The sequence below is a fragment of the Sminthopsis crassicaudata genome, chromosome 2, assembly GCF_048593235.1.
Source record: "Sminthopsis crassicaudata isolate SCR6 chromosome 2, ASM4859323v1, whole genome shotgun sequence".
NCBI classification, from domain to species: Eukaryota; Metazoa; Chordata; class Mammalia; order Dasyuromorphia; family Dasyuridae; genus Sminthopsis; species Sminthopsis crassicaudata.
Window position 1 is genome coordinate 243,755,109 of NC_133618.1, and position 19,111 is coordinate 243,774,219.

The window sequence follows — 19,111 nt, forward strand, 5'->3', positions numbered from 1 at the left end:
AGATCCAGACTGATACCTTCATTATCCAATCCAGCCTTTGGGATTGGGACTGCGTGATTCAGGAATGGGAACCCCCCCCCCCACTTCCTGGGACAGGCTCACACAAATGGCTCCCCTCCCTCCGCCAAAAAAGCCCCAGCTTCCCCGGTTGCTTCCTGGCTGGCGCTGCTCCAGGTCTGGAGTGTAGGCTGCTCTGGTTGCCCAGGGCCAATTGATTGGGAGGGGGCTGCCCAGCATCGTGTCACTTCTCATTATCTAACCTGGGGCTTTTCCAGTTGAACACAGGGTCAACCACTGCCCATGTTCCAGGAGGCCCCTGAATGAGCTTGGCTGCCACTCATGTTGTCTGCTTTGGAAGCTCACTTGGGTGAGCAGACGGGGCAAGGCTGGCACACAGAGGGCCAGCTGGTTATTAAAAACTCCCTCAGCTGGAAGGTATAAAAGCATAATGTGAGATAATAACTGAGACAGCTTTGAAAAGTTAACAAAAACGCTACACACACAATACACACATATAAGACATTATTATTACTGTTCTGAAACGTCTTGGGATGGGTGGAAGAGTTCCAGTGGACTGAGATGCGCTTCTTTCTTCACTTAAGTCTTTGGAAACCACGCCTATACTTAGCTGGAAGAATCCTTGATTGGGACTTAGAGGCCCTGGGTTCTGATCCCAGCTCTACACCTCCCCCTCACCATGATCTTGTGGATAAACCCTATCTCCTCACCGAGTTTAAAGATTATTTGATTCCCACCCCTCCATTTGTCATTGAAGGCAGTATCTACACGGAGAAACTGAGCCTCGGCAGGGGAAATAATTAACAGAGCCAGCTGATAGTTTGGACCCAGATCACCTGGTGCTGCTCACCATGTTAAAATGAGGGGATGAGCTGAGGTAGTTGCTAGGATCTCTCCCCTTCTGCTACAATGATCAAGTAAGATATTAAGTAAATTAAGAAAAAATCTTACAGAATATTAACGAGATGGGTACAAGTCCAGCCTCTATAACCATATTTTTAAAAAGTATAATGATCACGTACTTGAATCAGCTTTACTCATATCCTCCAGGAGGAGACCTGTATCTCAACTAGGAAGACTTGGATTCCAATGCTGACCTTGCCATTTGCTCCTTTGCTTGGACAAGACATTTGACTCCTTTGGGCTTATGGGGCGAAGGGATTGGGCCGGGCCAGGGCTTATTAAGCTTTTTCCAGCCGTGAGCCTTTCACCTGAGAAATCTTTCATCACCCCTCTGGAATTTGGGCCGAGGGCTTTCTGACAGACAGCCTTTGGGCACGCTCAGTGCAGAGCGTGCAGGTTGTGTGTTCTGAACCAAAGCTACAGTAAAATGTGCAGCGCAAAGTGGGCAAAGGCTTCCAGAAACACCTCAGAATCATCACGTGTTTGATTTTCAATTAATTGGGGGGGTTGGTTTTGGTTTTTCCCAGCTTCTCCCTATGAACCAGATGGATTGGTAAAACAGCCTCCAACTCCAGCTTGACCCATGGTTTCGATCCTATGTGCTTGAAAGGAGGGACTGCCCAAGGGCGTGTACTTCATTTCATGGGCAGAGACAGTCCCGATGTGGAACAGTGCATTGAAAGCTGAATTTAGATTTAGGAAAAACTAGGATCTTGTCTAGTCTCTGACATCTCACTAATTCTGCAAATTACAGTTGAGTAACCAATATGTATTGGGGGAGAAAATTTCCACACCAGGAGTTTAACGAACTAGTAGTTCTAGATTAAAAAAACAAAATACAGTCTAAGATTGCTTAAGACCTAACATTGATATGAGCTAGTCATCTGGTGTTTTGTCTTAAATCTCAGAGTAGTCAAATGCTCAATCTTCCACCCTTTTTAAATAGCCAACATGGATCCACTTAGTCTCAATGCTCAGCTCATCAGCCCACATAACCCTAACTGGGGTCCTTATCGGGGAGAAGAACAGAACCAAACCCACCCCTCAGTGTTTACTATCAGCAGCAACACATTGCCTGGCCTTGGAACCCAGAATCCCATCCCTGAAGCCAGCTTTGGACAAGTCACTTTGCGCCTTGGACATTTCTAAAATAGCAATAAATGATACACCATTTATCTTAGAAGATATTTCCTGGTAAACCCCAAACCCTATTAAATGGTCTCTCAAAGTTGTATGTCTCCAGAAGTGTAAGGTAGAGTAGTTTATATTGAGAAGCAAAGCGCTGTCGTGGGTAGCAAGCACCATGGACGAGAAGCTGGGAACTCTATAAGATAAGATTTGACTGGATTATTCCTCCCCGTCCAGAACCTTTGATCTTATGATCCAATAAACTCCTTAAGAGCATTTTGTTTCTGCATATCTAGTATAGCATCTTGTACATATTGACAGATAATAAATGCTTGATGAGCATTATTTTATTGTTAATTATATTGCATTAATTAACTGTTATAAGTACACAGATAATATTTATTATATTTTTATAGATTATATATTATTTGTTATATTACTAATCAATGTTATATATTGTTATTTAATACTTATGTTTATATTATATATTATTCATACATTTATATTATATATTGCTCCATATATCATTTATATATTTATATTATGTCATTTTTAACATAAATATATCATTTACATAATATATTATTTAGCATATTTTATCCTACATGTAATATATTATTAATATATTTGTTATACTATTTATATAATATGTTGTTTATATTATGATATATATATATCATATATATATATATATTTTTTTTTTTTTTTAACAAATAAGGAAAGAGTTAGAAAAACTTGATCAAATTCATGCAGGTAGGTAGTAAGTGACAAAGTCTGAATCTGAACTCAGATCCTCTGACTCTATATTCAGTTTTCTTTCTGACTGAAGTCAGTTGTAAGAATTCACCAGATCTTCCCAAAGCTAGTACTCCCACCCCAAGTCAGGTGACAGGGTTTAAGTGCCGACTTGGCCCTTACCTTATGTCTACATGCCTCACCTAGTTTTTCTTCCTGCCAATTACTTGGCCAAATGTTTGCAAATATTTGCTTGACACCCGGGTGGGGGAGTGTCTCAGCGCTGATTCTTGCTGCTGTTCCTGTAAGTCATGAAGATGAGACCTTTTCTTGTACCAAACCAGAACCACCAGAGGCGTTGCTGTGAACTCTCTGCTATTAATCAGCCTGGGAAAATCCACAAAATCATGGCATGCAGAGGCGCTCTACGTTCTTGAAAACATGTAGTCCAACTTCTTGATTCACAGATGGACAAAACATCGTCAGGGTGATCAAATGCTTTCTGTGAATTATGAAATGAAGCACACTATAATAGATTAAGGGAGTATTGGCCCTGGAGCCAGGAAAAAAAGTTCGAGAAATATCTTTAATATATACGGGTTGTGTGACTGGGTACACAAGAGACTGGTTCTCTTATTACTCTAAACCAGGAGTGCCAAACTCAAATACAAAGATAAGTATATTGACCCAGACAACCATAAATTGACATTATCTGTGTTGTATGTATTTTTATTTATTTATTTTTGTTAAACATTTCCCTATTTTATTTTAATCTGGTTTGAGCCGTACTTGGGAATTGTGGTCAGTGGGTAGACACATTCTCTTAGACCAAGTTTCAGACAAAGTACTCACCTGCATTGGAAGAGGAAGTTTCTTACCTGAAATTCTGATCCTCAATGAAATCAGAAGTCCTATCCCTTTACATATTATCCATTTAATCTTCACAGTAATACTCTTAGGCATATACTACAAGTCTTATCCCCATTTTGCAGAGGAGGAAACTGAGTCTCAGAGATAAATTGACTTGCCCATGGTCACACAGCTAACAAGGGACAAAAGTAAGGTCTCTTGACCCTTATCCACTCTACAACTGCTGCCTTGGGGTCGCCCAATGTTCTTCATCCCAAAGTCATGTGGAGTTTTACCTTAGTGACTTGATCAGTTTTTTCACAAAGAGTTTGAAAGGTTAATAGGAATTTGCTACCTCTTAGCTCATTTGTAGTTACCATAATAATAACTTACTTACACTTACCATTTTTGATGTTTACAAATTACTTGGTATCCATCCATTCTATGAAGTAGGTTCATGTTAATTATTATCACCCCCAATTTGCAGAGAGGGAAACTGAGGCTTTAAGGACAGGAGGGACTTATTGAGGCCATGGAAGCCTTAGCAGAGCCAGCATTCTGATGACTGTCTCTTAACTCTAAGTCATTGCTCTGTCCCTAGCCTTAGCAAGCCTTTAGCTAGACCTGTGGGACAGGGCCATGATCCTCCTTTGGGCTGTGCCCCACATCTGGCCCTCCAACATGCTGTCTGTGAAATACCCTCACGAGCCAGCTGTGTAGTTTCAGCTGAAAGGGCAATCTGGAAGTAACTTACAAGCCCCAGGGGTACCCTGACATGACTTCGATCAATACTCTCATTGAAGCTCTGAACCCCACGAAGCATTGATTCTGTTGGGAGGTATTGGAGGGGTGATTAAAAGTGGGTATTGGCTCTCTCACTGCTCTAAGGCCACAAAGAAAACCTTTTCTTTATAGCAATAGCAGAAAGGGGTTGGCTCCTCTGTAATTGTGGATGCACTGAGTATAATGGCTCTCTCTGAGATTTCTGACCACTCCCCAAATCAAAGAGCAGGGATCATAATACAATCACTTAGTTTAGCATCTGCTTAGTCCGGTGCCTGGCACACAGTAGGCACTTATAAATCTTTATTGATTGGTGGGAGACAGAGAGCTAGAGTCTAAATCTGAACTCTGCTACTTATAATGTGGGTGACCTTGGACCAGCCACTTAACTCTCCTGTGCCTCAGGTTTTTCATCTGTAAAAGGAAGGGGATTGAACTACATTAGCCTCTAAGGTCCCTTTTTGGATCTAAAGGTACAATCCTCTGGTCTTTGTTCAGTGCCAAATGAGTCCCTGGAGAATTTTGTATAAATTTCTCCTTTGCACTTAGCATATCCTAACTTGTATTGCTGTTATTATTATCTTACTCCCTTACTAAGCTATGTCTAGTCCTTTTAAATTGGAAAAATCTCCGAATATTAATTTGGCCATAGACGATATGTCTACTCTTCAAGGACTAGTGTAACTAGATCCAGAAAAGCTCATCACCAGGCCAGACAAGAGAATGATTTTTTTTTGTCATAGCATGGTATGGTGGAGAGGATGCTAGGATTTGCCATCAAGAAAACTTAATCTTTTTTTTAAGCTTTTTATTTTCAAAATATATGCATAGATTTTTTAAAACATTCACCCTTGAAAAACTTTGTGTTCCAATTTTTTTTCTCCCTTCCTTCCCTCCACCCCTACCTTAAATGGCAAGTAATCCAATGTATATAAACATGTGCAGTTCAGGAAAACCTAGTCTAACATCTTTGTTCAGAAGCTTACTGGCTATATGATCCTGGACAAGTCATTTTTCCTCAGTTTCCTGATTGTTAGACTTGATGACCTCCAAAATTCTTCCCAGTTAAAAATCAAAGATACTTTGATCCTCTGGTGATTTGCATTGGGAATAGGAATACCTATATTACCAAAATCTCAGACTCTTGGGAAACAAAAGAAAATACTGCTAAACTTCACAGTATAGATGATAACTTTGACATCAAATTAGCTGAGACACAGTAATTCTGGCTCCTGATTCCTGGTTTTTCTTATTGTCCCCGGAGACAGTAAACTACATGAGGACAGGCAGTCATCTCAATGTTGTGACTTCCTCAGTGCCCAGCACAGCAACACCCATGCAGTAGGTTTTATTTTTAATTTAATGTTTGTTGAACTGAATTATGTAAGGCTTTTCTAGTTTCTAGATGACTCAAGGAGCTGCCTTAAGCAGAATCTAACAAGCAATAAGAGAAAGCAGTCCATCTATATTCCGTCTGGAAAGCTGCGTGTTCACATGCTCTCCCAGGATGTCTGAATGCGTGTTTGCCAAAGGTGTTAGGAGCCTGTCAAGGAAAAAGCACCAGCCAGGTCCAGACACCTACCTTTATTTACAAAGGGAACTAGTTTGCCCTGCTAATTGTTATCTGGGCAAAGCCTCCATGTATATATATATATATATACACACACTAAGGAGAGATGCAAACCTTCCTAGCAGACAACTTTGCAGTCTGCTCTCTTGTCTCTGGGCATGTGGCTAGTCCGGACACTACCAGCCTGAAGCTTGTTCAGATCTCGCTGTGTTTTAAGAATCCTTCAAAGGCTCTGTGCTCTCATTATTGAGAGTCCTTCCCTTCCTCCAGATTACATATAAACCTCGCAAATCTTCCCATTCATTGTGATTCTGTCTTTTCCCAAATGGAAGATCTAGTGGGGGAGTCATTATTTGGTCATTTTTCAGTTGTCTCCAACTCTTCATGTTTTTATAGCAAAGATACTGGAGGGGTTTGCCATTTCCTTCTCAAGTCCGTTTTACAGATGAGGAAACAGGCAAAAAGCATTAAATGACTTGCCTGGAATCACACAGCTATTGTGTCTCAAGCCAGATTTGAACTCATGAAGATGAATCTTTTTCATTCCAGAACTGGGGCTCTATCCACTGTTCCACCCAGTTGCTCCAGCAGGGAGATTGAATGATTTGCTCAATGTCACACAAGTAGTGAGGAATAGTCAGGATATGAATACACTTTCTTCCCACCATTACAAGTGACTGTGGATCTGTGGGATGGGAGGTGGCAAACAAGCAATAGGTTGTGTAGTAGTCCCTGAGGCAAGCTGTGTGAGGTTGGGGTGAATTCATCCTCAGCAACAGTTTCTTTATTCTCTCAGGTGAATCTGTAACAAAAATCTGACAAAAAATAAGAACAGAATCCAGGAAAGGCAAAGACATTCCATCTTAGAAATCTGGACTTAGTGACAACTTTTAAATCTACAAGTGACTAACTGTCATCTGTTTCCATTGTGGACAAATCTAAAAAGGAAATAGTTTGGAATTGCTGCCCAAGGGTTAGGTAGATTGGGAGATTTTTTTCTCCCTTTGGTTGTTGAAGGTTATTAAGCACTGGAATCGGTAAAGTGATAGTCCTTCTTCATAGTATTTAAAATGACAATTTAAAAACCTTGTCGTCTGGCTGAGATAGGGATGAGTTTGACTTTTAAGATTGCAGTTAATCAACAAGCATGCATTAATTGTCTACTATGTGCCAGGTATTATGCTAGGCATTAGAGACACAAAGACAAAAGTGTATCCATATCCTGACTATTCCTCACTACTTGTGTGACATTGAGCAAATCATTCAATCTCCCTGCTGGAGCAACTGGGTGGAACAGTGGATAGAGCCTTCAAGAAGCTTTTAGTCTACCAGGAGAGAGAATATTTACACATATAAGAATATGCAAGACTTAAAAATCAGGATAACCTGGCATTGAGTCAATGGACACTTGATACCCAAGTGATGACTGCTCACTAGTGCATCCATATCATTACCCTAAGTGAAGGACTTTGGGAAGCCCAATGAAAGACTCACTTCTTCCTTAGCTGGTCCCCCCTAGTTCTCATTGATCTCCTTCTCTGATCTGTCCCATCTTCTACAGTCTATACCATATAGGCTGCATTTAATTATAGCCTTCCTATATCATTTCCAAGATGTTTCCTTGTTAAAATATTATTCCCCCCAAAGGATTTTAGAACTCTTAAATAATAATGATTATGATCACCTAATAGCTCATAATTCTATGCTCCCTTTATGCTTACAAAGCATTTTTCTTAGAATAAACCTGTGTGGTAGAGAAAATGTTATTATCTGCATTTAGGAGATGAAGAAACTGAGGTTAAGGTTGATGAAATGACATTACTCAACCAGGAAATAGCAGATCTTGCAGGTGGGGTAGCAATGTATGATAGTATGCTGAGTTTGGAGTCAGGAAGACCTGAATTCAAATGTAGTTTCAGATGCAAGCTGTATAACCCTGGTCAAACCATTGACTTTATTTCTGCTTTAGTTTCCTCATTTGTTAAATAAGGATAATAATAGACCCACCTTCCAGGATTATTTGTAAGGATTAAATGAGATAATATTTAAAAAATACTTTGCAAACCTTAAAGTGTTATGCAAATGCTAGTTATTATTAACAACAGATTCAACACTTCCCTGTTATAGAACATTGTGGTCCTTTGAAGGTTGGAACTTTGTCTTACATTTCTTCTGTATCTCCAGGCAGCTTAGTGCAATCTAAAGCACACAGTAAGAGCTCAATAAATCCTTGTTTGATGTACTGCCATCATATTGTCTGTTTTAATAGCACTGCCAAAGAACAGGACAACCAGCAACAGCTTAAGGGTGGTCAGAATGACAATTCAAGGTTGAATTTTGCTTGAGACTGAGAAAGGGATAAAGGAAATTCAATAAGCATTTAGATAGGGAATGTTGCCTAATATATAGTGTGCTGAACCTGAAATCAGTGGGACTTGGATTTGATTATTTTCATGTGAACATTAGGAAATTACTTAAAAAGCATAGCTGACATTTAGGGAAACAATTAATTTTACATTTTTTTCCATTCAAACTCCACTTCAACCCTGGGGGGCAGATACTTAACAAGAAATGGTATTCCTATTTTACAGATGAGCAAACTGAGAGCCAAAGAGATGAAGTGACTTGATTGCTATCATCTGTTTCTATTATGAACAAATTTAAAAAATTAGTTTGGTGTCAGAGATGAGACCTGAACCTGGATCATCTTTAATAATTCTAGGCTATGTCAATGTGGGTACCTCCCAACCTTATTAATACAGAGAATTAGCACTATTTGAGGAGGAGAGACAAATTCCAAATGTTACTTGAGTATATAAATTAGTTTGGAGAGTTGTTTAGATACTCATGTAACATTGCAACCAATCAAAATAACAAGGAAATAGGAACTGATTGATTGATCAGTATGGGACAAGGTTTCAGATAAAACACATGAGATCTATAATTATGAGAAAGCTCCTTGCATAAATCTGCAGATCTGACTAGGCTTCTGTTCAACAGGATCTTTAGGATTTATGTCTAGGTCCTTAGTTAAAACTAGGTCCTAGTTAAAAGGTCTCTAAGTAACAAGTAGAAATAGTAACAGCTTTTCAGCCTTGCAGGATGAGGTTCAAACAATAACGCAATTAAGTTTTCTCATAAGAAAGAAATTGGACCAAACCTATAATTGAATAGAAAGGGAACTGATTTAGAATCAGAATTGAGTCACAAGATGGAATCAGTTTGGTTCACATAATTCCCACAATTGTCTCTCAAGAAATACCTGTTTCTTAGTTGACGATTTAGCCTATCATTTGAAAGACAAAATGGCAACCAGGATTTTTTTTAAGGTAAACACATTTTCTGGAATTATAGACATGCTTTAGTACTCCAAAAGATCTGTGACTTCCATTGATATAGGCCTCAAACTCTCCATGCTTTAATAGATAATTTCATTTATTGTAATGTACTATACAAGTCTCAATGGGTATTAGTTAAAGCTCATGTTAAAGATGAGATTGGAATATGAAATGTTAATATATACATGTATAATTTTATGTAACTGTTTTCTCCTAGAAATAATTTCTGCACCTGGGTAGACAATAATAATGAATTGGCTATGGAAAACCAGACAGTCTTATCTTCTTTACTGTTTTTCCATCTTCCGAATAGTCATAATACTAAGTTAAAGATCAAAGATTTAGAGATGAAAAGCTCTAAAAATTAGCATTTTGAAGTGAGCCTCCCCAAAGTTACCTGGTCTAGTTCTTAGGTAATAGATTATTACTAGATTCATTACTGGGCAGATCCACCCAAACTTGTGTTCCATACTGTCATCAAAAATTCAGGATCATCTCCATGCCATTTTGAGTACCAGAGGAGGACTTCAGTAAACATTTCAAAACTTTTTTTTAATTGAATTTGGCTTGTGGGAAATGGTTACCAAAATATGTGATTACACTGAGTGAGGTCTGTGGTTCTCAAAGCCAATAGTTTTATTAAGAAGAGGGATGTTTCTAAAAACTTTATATGTAGATAAGTCACATAACCAACCACTTCTACCCTGGTTGTTTGGGTTCTGCTGAGATGGATGTGCTTTGCAGGACAGAGATGTTTGATTTACTTAAGTGCTCTCCCAGGCTTCCATGGGCTCTCAGCTTACCACGGGCAGCTTTTCCATGAAACTCCCACTGTGAGGATTGCTGAGGAAAAGCCAATGTGGGGAAGCCAAGGAGACCCACAATAAAGCTTTCAAAGGCTATAATTTCTGGACTGCTTTCCTGCTGACAGGATTCAAAAAGGAACTGAGCTAGACCCTCCGTTATCTTGCCCCTCATAATTGGGCCCACGTTCGCTTGTGGTTAGGCCTTCAGACGGAACTCGTTAGGAACTGACATTCTGGCCCAGCCAGTATGCAGGGAAATGCTGATCTGTAAACCATTTAGCTCTTTGGCCATCTGCTCAGCTTTGATTTCCCAGTTGATATTTCTCCATACTTGATTTCTTTCCCAATCTGATAGCATAACAGGCACCCCAGAAAGGTTACAACAAACCGAAAAAGATGTGAATTACTGCCAAGCATCCCCAAATGTCGAACTCACCCAGTGGTCCACGTTGTATGTCAGAAGATCGCTCCCTCTAATGATTCAGGTTGGAGCGCTGAAATTAACGGTGCATGTGGGAACCTGTCAGAATGAAAATGAAAAAGGCCCAGATGTTATTAAGGGCCTGGATGGTTTAAATTCAAGAATAAGATTCCATCTGTGGAGCTTTAACTTGAAAGGGCTCCTTCCATATCCTGCTCTCATTTGCTTTGTTCTCATGCTTTGGGTTTTGTGAATTCCCCGGTGATTTTGTGGCCACACAACAAGATTTCATATTTCTGTCTGAGAAAACCTTTCTGTAGGGAAGAGGTCTGATTGATCTCATTGAAAAGCAGACAGGAGGAAGAAGCAGAATTTTGGAGTAGGATAGGGCATTAGAGATTAGCTAGTTAAGTCTCTTCACTTGAGAGAGGAGAAAGATGAACTCGAAAAAGGGGAGCAGATTATGTGAAAGTCCCAAGCCAAAGTTAATGATAGAGCTCCATTAGAGTGCCCATCTCCTGATTTCTGTCCCTGTGCTGCTTCTGCCATATTTTGGTATGACTTTAAGAGACCTTAGAGATCATCGTAATCTACATTTACAGATGAGAAAACAGGAGGTACAGAGATGCTGAGACTTATCCAGATGTGAATAGTTCTGCTGTTGTTCAGGCAGGTCGAACTCTATGGGACCCCATGGGCTTTGTCCAAGGGTTTTTTGGCAAAGATCCTGTAATGGCTTGCCATTTCCTTTTCCACTCTGTCCCCATTTTATAGAGGAGGAACTGAAACAAATAGGGGATAAGGGAATTGCCCAGGATCACATAGCTAGTAAGTATCTGAAGCTAGATTTGAGCTCAGATCTTCTTGATTCAAGGCCCAGGGTTCTTTCCACTGCATGATATTAGCTTCCCCCAAAAAACAAGGATTTGAAACTCAGTTCCCTGATTCTCCTAGTAGCTCAGTATAGCGCTATTTTTAATTATAAAAGTAAAAAAGTATAGGGTCTCAGGATCTGGACTTAAATCCAGGCTCTGCTGCTCAGTACCTAAATGATTTCAGGCAAAGCATTTGACATTCTTTGGGCCCAAATCTCTTCAACTATAAAATGAGGCAGCTGGACTAGATGACCACTAAAGTGGCTCCCAGTTCTAAGCCAATGATCTTTTGATTCATGAGTTAATTCTGTGTCTATTTAAAAGTTGGGGGAAACAGTGAATAAGAACATCTGATTTTCTTTAATCACTATCCTTAATTACTGAATGGATGTGGACTCAGTCAAACTGAGACCTGTTGAAAACCTTAACTTAAGAAAGCCAAGGCTTCCTCTTGCTTCCAGGACCATCTCCAGTCATCCTGAGATATAGCTTGTCACTGGTCCAGAAGTCTCTGAAAGGAAAGGGATTTTTTATAGCTAAGGCCTTGCTATTGTTCATCCAGGCCCAGAATCTCTCTCTAAGAGAGGACACTCACATTTAAAAAAATCTATTGCCAGTTTGCAAATTGCCATTTTCACTTCATTTTTAACTAAAAACAGCATGTCATCAGGCATGTATTAAGCCCCTGCTATGTGTCAGACACTGTTAAGTGCTAAGGATACAAAGGCAAAAGCCATCCCGTTCCCCCAGATCCAAACCAAAAAGTCAGTCTCTCAAGGAGCTCATAGTCTAACAGGAAAGACAAATATCAAGGGAGAAAAGAGGAAGGGAAGGGAATAAGCATTTATAAAACAGCTCCATATGGAATTGCGCTACTTCTAATAGTTCAAGTAGAAAAAAAATGTGTGATCATAGAATCTGGATTTGAATCCTTGCTCTGCCACTTAGTGATTTCAGACAAAATGCTTAACCTTCTCTGGGTCTAAATCTCTAGGTACAATGCTAAATATTTCTGTTTTGACCAGAAATTCTGGGGGTTTTCCCCTCCCAGATCTATCTATCTATCTATCTATCTATCTATCTATCTATCTATCTATCTATCTATCTATCTATCTATATCTATCTGTCTATCTATCTATCTAGACCTGTTGGAGACCTTAACTTAAATAAGCCAAGGCTTCCTCTTGCTTCCAGGACCATCTCCAGTCATCCTGAGCTATAGGTTGTCACTGGACCCAGAAATTTCTGAAAGGAAAGGGAGGCAGGTGACTTTACACAGTGCTCTCTCATGTCATGGCAAAACCTTTCTTATGTCACAGTCCTCTCTGAGAATGAAGGACAAACAATAAGGGCTTTACCAATATTGCCTTATTTGGTCCTCACAAATATCCTGAAAGTTATATATGAATGTTGTCCCCATTTTACAGTTGAGAAACTGAGGCAGACAGAGGTTAAGTAATTTGCCTAGGGTTACACAGTTAAGAAGAGTATCTGAAACCAGATTTTAATAGTGTTTTATCTCCTATATCTCCTAGTTGCCCAGTGCAAATAAGGTAAATCCAGGAAAAAGTGGAGATAATCTCAGAGAAATGGTGCTAAAAGGAAGAACTGAGAAAAACTTCTTTCAGAAGGTAGAACTTTAGCTGAGATTTGAAAAAAGCCAGGGAAGTCAGGAGGAGGTGATGAGGAGAGTGAGTGTTATAAGCATAGAGGGATAGTTGGTAAAAATGCTACTGATGGAATATTGTGTTGGGGATTATGGTGGGGAGAGCAAAGTGTAAGAAGACTGAACATTTCACCAAATGGTGCAGTGAAGTTAGGAAATGCCAGAGTTCTGGCCTTTTAGCTGAAGTGAATTATGATGAAATGGGGACATTTGTTTGTGATATTGGAGGAATCATAGATTCCTAGAATTCCAGAGTTTGGCGGAATCCAAGAGATTGTCAAAACTGAGCTTCTCATTTCCAGAAGAAGAAATGGAGATTCTCTAGTAGTCCCTTTGCTCAAGGTCCCAAGAGTGGTGAGTGTCCAGAGCTAGGACTCCAACCCAGTCTTTTGGCTCCAATTCAAGGTACAAATCTACTGTATGACATCCCTAACATATTACCTTTAACCAATTATTCCCCTTTTACATGGTAAAACTGTTCATTCATCCTTGTATATATTTTATAAATGTTTCACTTACATTTATATATGTACTTATTGTCTTTCTTGATAGAAATTTTGAAGGATTTGGGGGGTAAGAATTGTTTTGTTTTTGTCTTCTTCCAGGACCTGGACCTTAAGAAGCGCTTGTTGATTGGTTGCTCTTTTGCCCAGACTTTGCTACATAGTAGATATATACTAAAAAGTCATTGATTATTTGGTCCTTTGCCTCAAATGTGGCACATAGTAGATATATAATAAAAACTTGTTGAACAGGGGCCCTTTGCTCAGCCCTTGACACACAATATATACTTAACCAAGACTAGGGATTAGCTGGTCCTTTGCCCAGAGCCTAGCATATTGTAGGCCCCTAATAAAGACTTGTTAGAAAGGTCAAGGAAAAACTGTGAAGGAAGATAATCTAACCACACCAGATCCCAAACTGTATTATAAAGCAATAATTATAAAAACAATCTAGTACTAGATAAGGAATAGATTAGGTACAAATTACATTATAATAAATGATCATATTTGTTAGCATATAATAAATGTAAAGATTCTTTTTTTTGGAACAAAAATTCATTATTTAGCAAAAATTTCTAGAATAACTGTAAAGCAGTATGGGAGAAACCAGATTTAGATCAAGATCTCACCTCATATACCAAGATAAGGTCAAAATGCACAAACAAAACCAATGCAACCAATATAAAAAGGAAAGCAGAAAATTGAGAGAATTTTTTGGCAACAATTATTTTTAATAAAGACTTCATTTCTCAAATATATAAAAAACTGATCAAATTTATAAAAGTCATTCCCCAATTAATAAATGGCTAAAGGAGTTTTTAGGCAGTTTTCAAAGAAATCGAAGTTATTTATTGTCATAAGAAAAAAACATTCTAAGTTACTATTGATCAGAGAAATGAAAATTAAAATAATTCTAGGGGCCATCTCACACCTATCAGATTGGCTAAGGTGACCCCCCCAAAAATGGTGGATATTGGAAAGTATATGGGAAAACTGGGATATCAACATACTGTTCATGTACTGTTGGAGGTGTGAATTGATACAACCACTTTGGAGACTAGGAACTATGCCTAAAGAACTATAAAACTGGGCATACCCTTTGATCCAGCAATACCACTACTATATCTGTACCAAAAGATATAAAAAAGAGTAAAGAACCTATTTGTGCAAGAATATTTATAGCAGCTCTATTTGTGGTGGCTAAGAATTGAAAATTGAAGGGATATCCATCAATTTGCAATGGGCAAACAAGCTGCAGTATATAATTGTGATGGAATATTATAAGAAATGATTTCAGAAAAAAACTTTGGAAAGACTTACATGCAAAGTAAAGTGAACAGGACCAGGAGAACATTGTACACAATAACAGCAATATTATATGATGAAGAATTGTGAATGACTTAATTATTCTCAGCAATATAATGATTATCCAATACAATCTCAGAGAACTAACTTTCCATTACCATAGTCTTCACCATCCCTGGTTTATTTACATTCTCAGTCACCCAAATATAAGATTCTATCATGTTTAAGTTTAAAATTGTCTAGAAATACATCTTTTGTTTTTCCATTTTCCCCCTGCTGTGTGCATTTTGTGCACATTTATCCAAATATAGAACTTGGGGTAAAAGGCAAATTCAATTCATCAAAATTTACTAAGCACTTACTGTATATACAATAAATTGCTAAATAAGGATGGGAATTAGGCCTAACATTTCATTGTTAAAAGGAAATTTCTTGTGAGGAAACTTCCTCTACATTGCAGGTCAGCACCTATAGTACTAAGAGGTTGAATGACTTATCCAGAGTCTCACAATCATTATGTGTCAGTGGCAGTACTTGAATGCAAATTTGGCTTTTTGGCTGTCTTGGCATGATGCCAAATTGCCCCTAGGAGTTAGAAACGAAGATAAAATAAAGCAATCCCTGCTTTCAAGGAGCTTATGTTTAACATGTATAAAGATAAGTAAATATTTGTCAGGGATGAGTAAAAACTTCATGGAAGAGGAAGCACATGAGGGAGTGGGGGTGGAAGCTGGAGGAAAAGGACTGAGGAATTGGGGAGAGGGCATGTAACTGGTTTATAAATTTTTAGTTCTGAGTTTGTCAGCTTATTTGAAAACACTTCTTTTTATGTTTAATTTTAAATTTATTTTTCTAAATTGCATGTAAAGAGACATTTCCAACATTTGTTTTTTTTTTTTAATCTTTAATCCCAAATTCTCTCTTTCCCTCCTTACATTTCCTCTTTCTTGAGAAGGCAAGCAATTTGATATTGATCATGGGTGCATAATCAGGTAAAACATTTCCACATTAACTATGTTGCAAAAGAAAACACACATCAAAAAACTAAAAATAATAAAAGAAAGTTTAATATTCACTCAGAATTCATCAGTTCTTTCTCTGGAAATGGATAGCATTTTCATCATAAATCCTTCAAAATTATTTTGGATAATTGTATTGTTGAGAATAGCTGTTATTTGTAATTGATCATCCTTACAGTATTGCTGTTACTATGAACAATAATTTCCTGACTCTGCTCATTTTGTTTTGTGTCAGTCTTCCAAATCTTCCCAAATTTTCATTATTTTTCCTAGCTCTATAAAATATTTTTGGTAATTTAATTGGCATGTTCCTGAATAAGTAAATTATTTTAGATAAAATTATCATTTTTATTATATTTATTGAGCCTACTCATGAAGTTTTAATATTTATCCATTGTTTAGATCTCCAGTTGTTTATTTGTGTGAAAAGTGTGTTGTCTATGCCACTTTCTGAACTTCCTTCTGTTCTCTTCTATTAAAAAAAGATTTTTTTTGTCATGTCTATTTCTAATCCCCCCTTCACCTTACAATTAAGAGCTAGAATTTATAACAAATAAGTATGTTCAAGAAGAAAGGATCTACTCAGTATCTATGTCCACCTTATATCCTTTACCTCTCTGTTAGGAACTTATTCATGGCTTCTCTGGTGACATGACGAGTCATTCCTTTGATCAGAGTTCTTAAGTTTTTCAAAGAGTTTTTTTTCTTTAAGAAGATATATTTTTGTATAAATTATTTCCCTGGTTCTACTGACTTCATTTTGCTTCAGTTCATATTGCCCAGAATGCTCTGAGATTGCCTCTTTTGTCACTTCATATAGTGCAATAATATTCCATTATATTCATGTACCACAACTTGTTCAGCTATTCCCCCTATTGTCTAAGAAAAAAAAATCTAAGGCCTTACTTGAAATTCTAGCTTTCTTTTCTCTCTTTCCTTCTCTTATTTTAACTCCACCTTTCAGACCAGGAAGTTTGTTTTACTTATGACTCAGTTCCTTACCTGGTATTATCCTCCAACACTTATCTTTTCCACACCTCATCATTTCCTCTAATATCCTTTGTTGAGTTTGATGTATTCTTACACCAAAAAATTTGTGTTCAAACATCCTTTGTCCAATTCAAATGAATTAAATTCATCTAATATCTGTTCCCTCATATTTTTCCATATTTGCAGAAAAATAGAAAGTTACATTCCTTTTCTTCCACTCTATGTTGTCATATTAAATTAATCCTTCCTTCTCTTTTCCCTTTTCAAATCCACAAAATAGAACTAGTCCATAACCCATACTATTTTTCTTATTTTACTTTTTTATTGTGCTTTAACATACTGAAGGTATACTTATTTATTCTCCCTAATTAGAATGTTACTACCATATTATTCTATAATGTTACTACCTCTTAATTTTTGATTTCTCTTGACCCTTATGTTTATATTTCAAATTTCTTCTCAGTTCTTGTCTTTTCATCAGAAATAAATAAAAATTCTCTCTTCTGTTAAAGAATCCATTTTTTCCTCTCTGGAAAATTATACTCAGCTTTACAGAATAAATTATTCTTTGTTGTAAATCTGCCTTTTGGAAAGGTATTCCAAGGTTTTGTCTCATTTATGCTAAAAAAAAAGGTTAGGTTTTATGTGATCAGCTTTGTAAGTCCTTGGAACCTGCAGAGCTTCTTTGCAGAATACTTGGAGTATTTTATTTCCCTATAACGTGGAAGCTCTGGATTTTTAGCTATGATATTCCTGGTACTTTTTCTTTTAGGGTTTCCTTTCATAGATTCTTTCCATTTTTACTTTGATTTCTTATTGTAATATATCTGGGCAGCTCTCATTTATTATTTCTTGAAAAAAAGTTATCAGGTTTTAAACAACATCATGATTTTCAAAGAGTTCAATGATTTCATTTTTTTCCCCTCCTTAATCTGTTTTCCATTTCAGTTGTTTTTGTTATCAGATGTTTTGTATTTCCTCTATTTTTACAAATTTTTTTATTCTATTTTACTTTTTTATGTCTCAGAGACAGACTAAGGGCACATATATGTTTCATGGAATCATTGATTTCTGTTGGGATCATATTAATTTTCGGGTCCATTCTTAGTTAAATCCTTACCACTTTCTTTTCTAAGGTATTTATTCTTCTCTCAATTCTTTCTTCCAGAGCTTTTATTTAACTTTTTATTGCATGCCTCATTTCTTCTAGTATTCATGTAGTCCTTGTAGAAAATCAATTTTTTTTCTTTAAAATATAATTTATAAATGTTAGCGTTATTTTCTCTATCCTTTTGGGAATCCCTAGGCCTACATTTTTTTTATGCAAAGTGATATTTTTTTGGTTTATTTATCTCTTCAGCTTATTAGTTCTGACTAGGGACTTTATACCAGTGCATATACTCAATGCCTTGTTATGTGTTTGGGCGAAGTAATATGCCTTACTTTATCTTGTACTGGATTCCTTGGGTTTTTGTGACCTCTCCTCCTATTTTTGGACCTTCCTGTATCTTCAGTGCCCTTTCTAGTATCTCAGAATATTAGGAACCTCAGAGTCCTGATAGTAAAGTGTTCTGTCCTGAACACTGAATCACCATCCTGGTTAGCTTTCTGTCCACTGTTGGGGGTTTCCAGATTCCCCACCCAGATGCATTCTGGGGGAGCCCTCCACTCTTTCTTTGCATGGACACAGAATCTTTCAGATTATATGTGTAAGTAATCTGTCTCTATTTGATCTGGGAGGTACTGGCATTGGCTTTGCTGGTTGCCCTCTTTTCTAATTTTCCCCAGGCTTGTGACTGATATCCTGTGCAGTTTTGAGGTGAAAAAAATCACTATGGTTTTTAAAGGATTTTTTGGATCATTATTTGGTTTGGTATAACTTTCAGAGTTTTGCTGTAGTAGCTCTAATATAGGACTTGGATTTTTTGCCTCCCATTCATTCAGGTACGTATCTTGGTTGGAAATCTCCACAGTATTCCAACCTCCATATTTATTATGTCTCAATTGTAGCCCCTATGCCTAAAATGAATTTCTCCCTCACTATCATAGAAACTATCATTTCCTTCAAGATTCAGCTCAAATTGAATGTGGATCAAAGCATAGAATTTTCACCTTTGTTTGCTTTTTTCTTTCTTATAGTTTTTTTTCCCCCTTTGTCTGATTTTTCTTGTACAGCATGAAAAATATGGTAATATGTTTAAA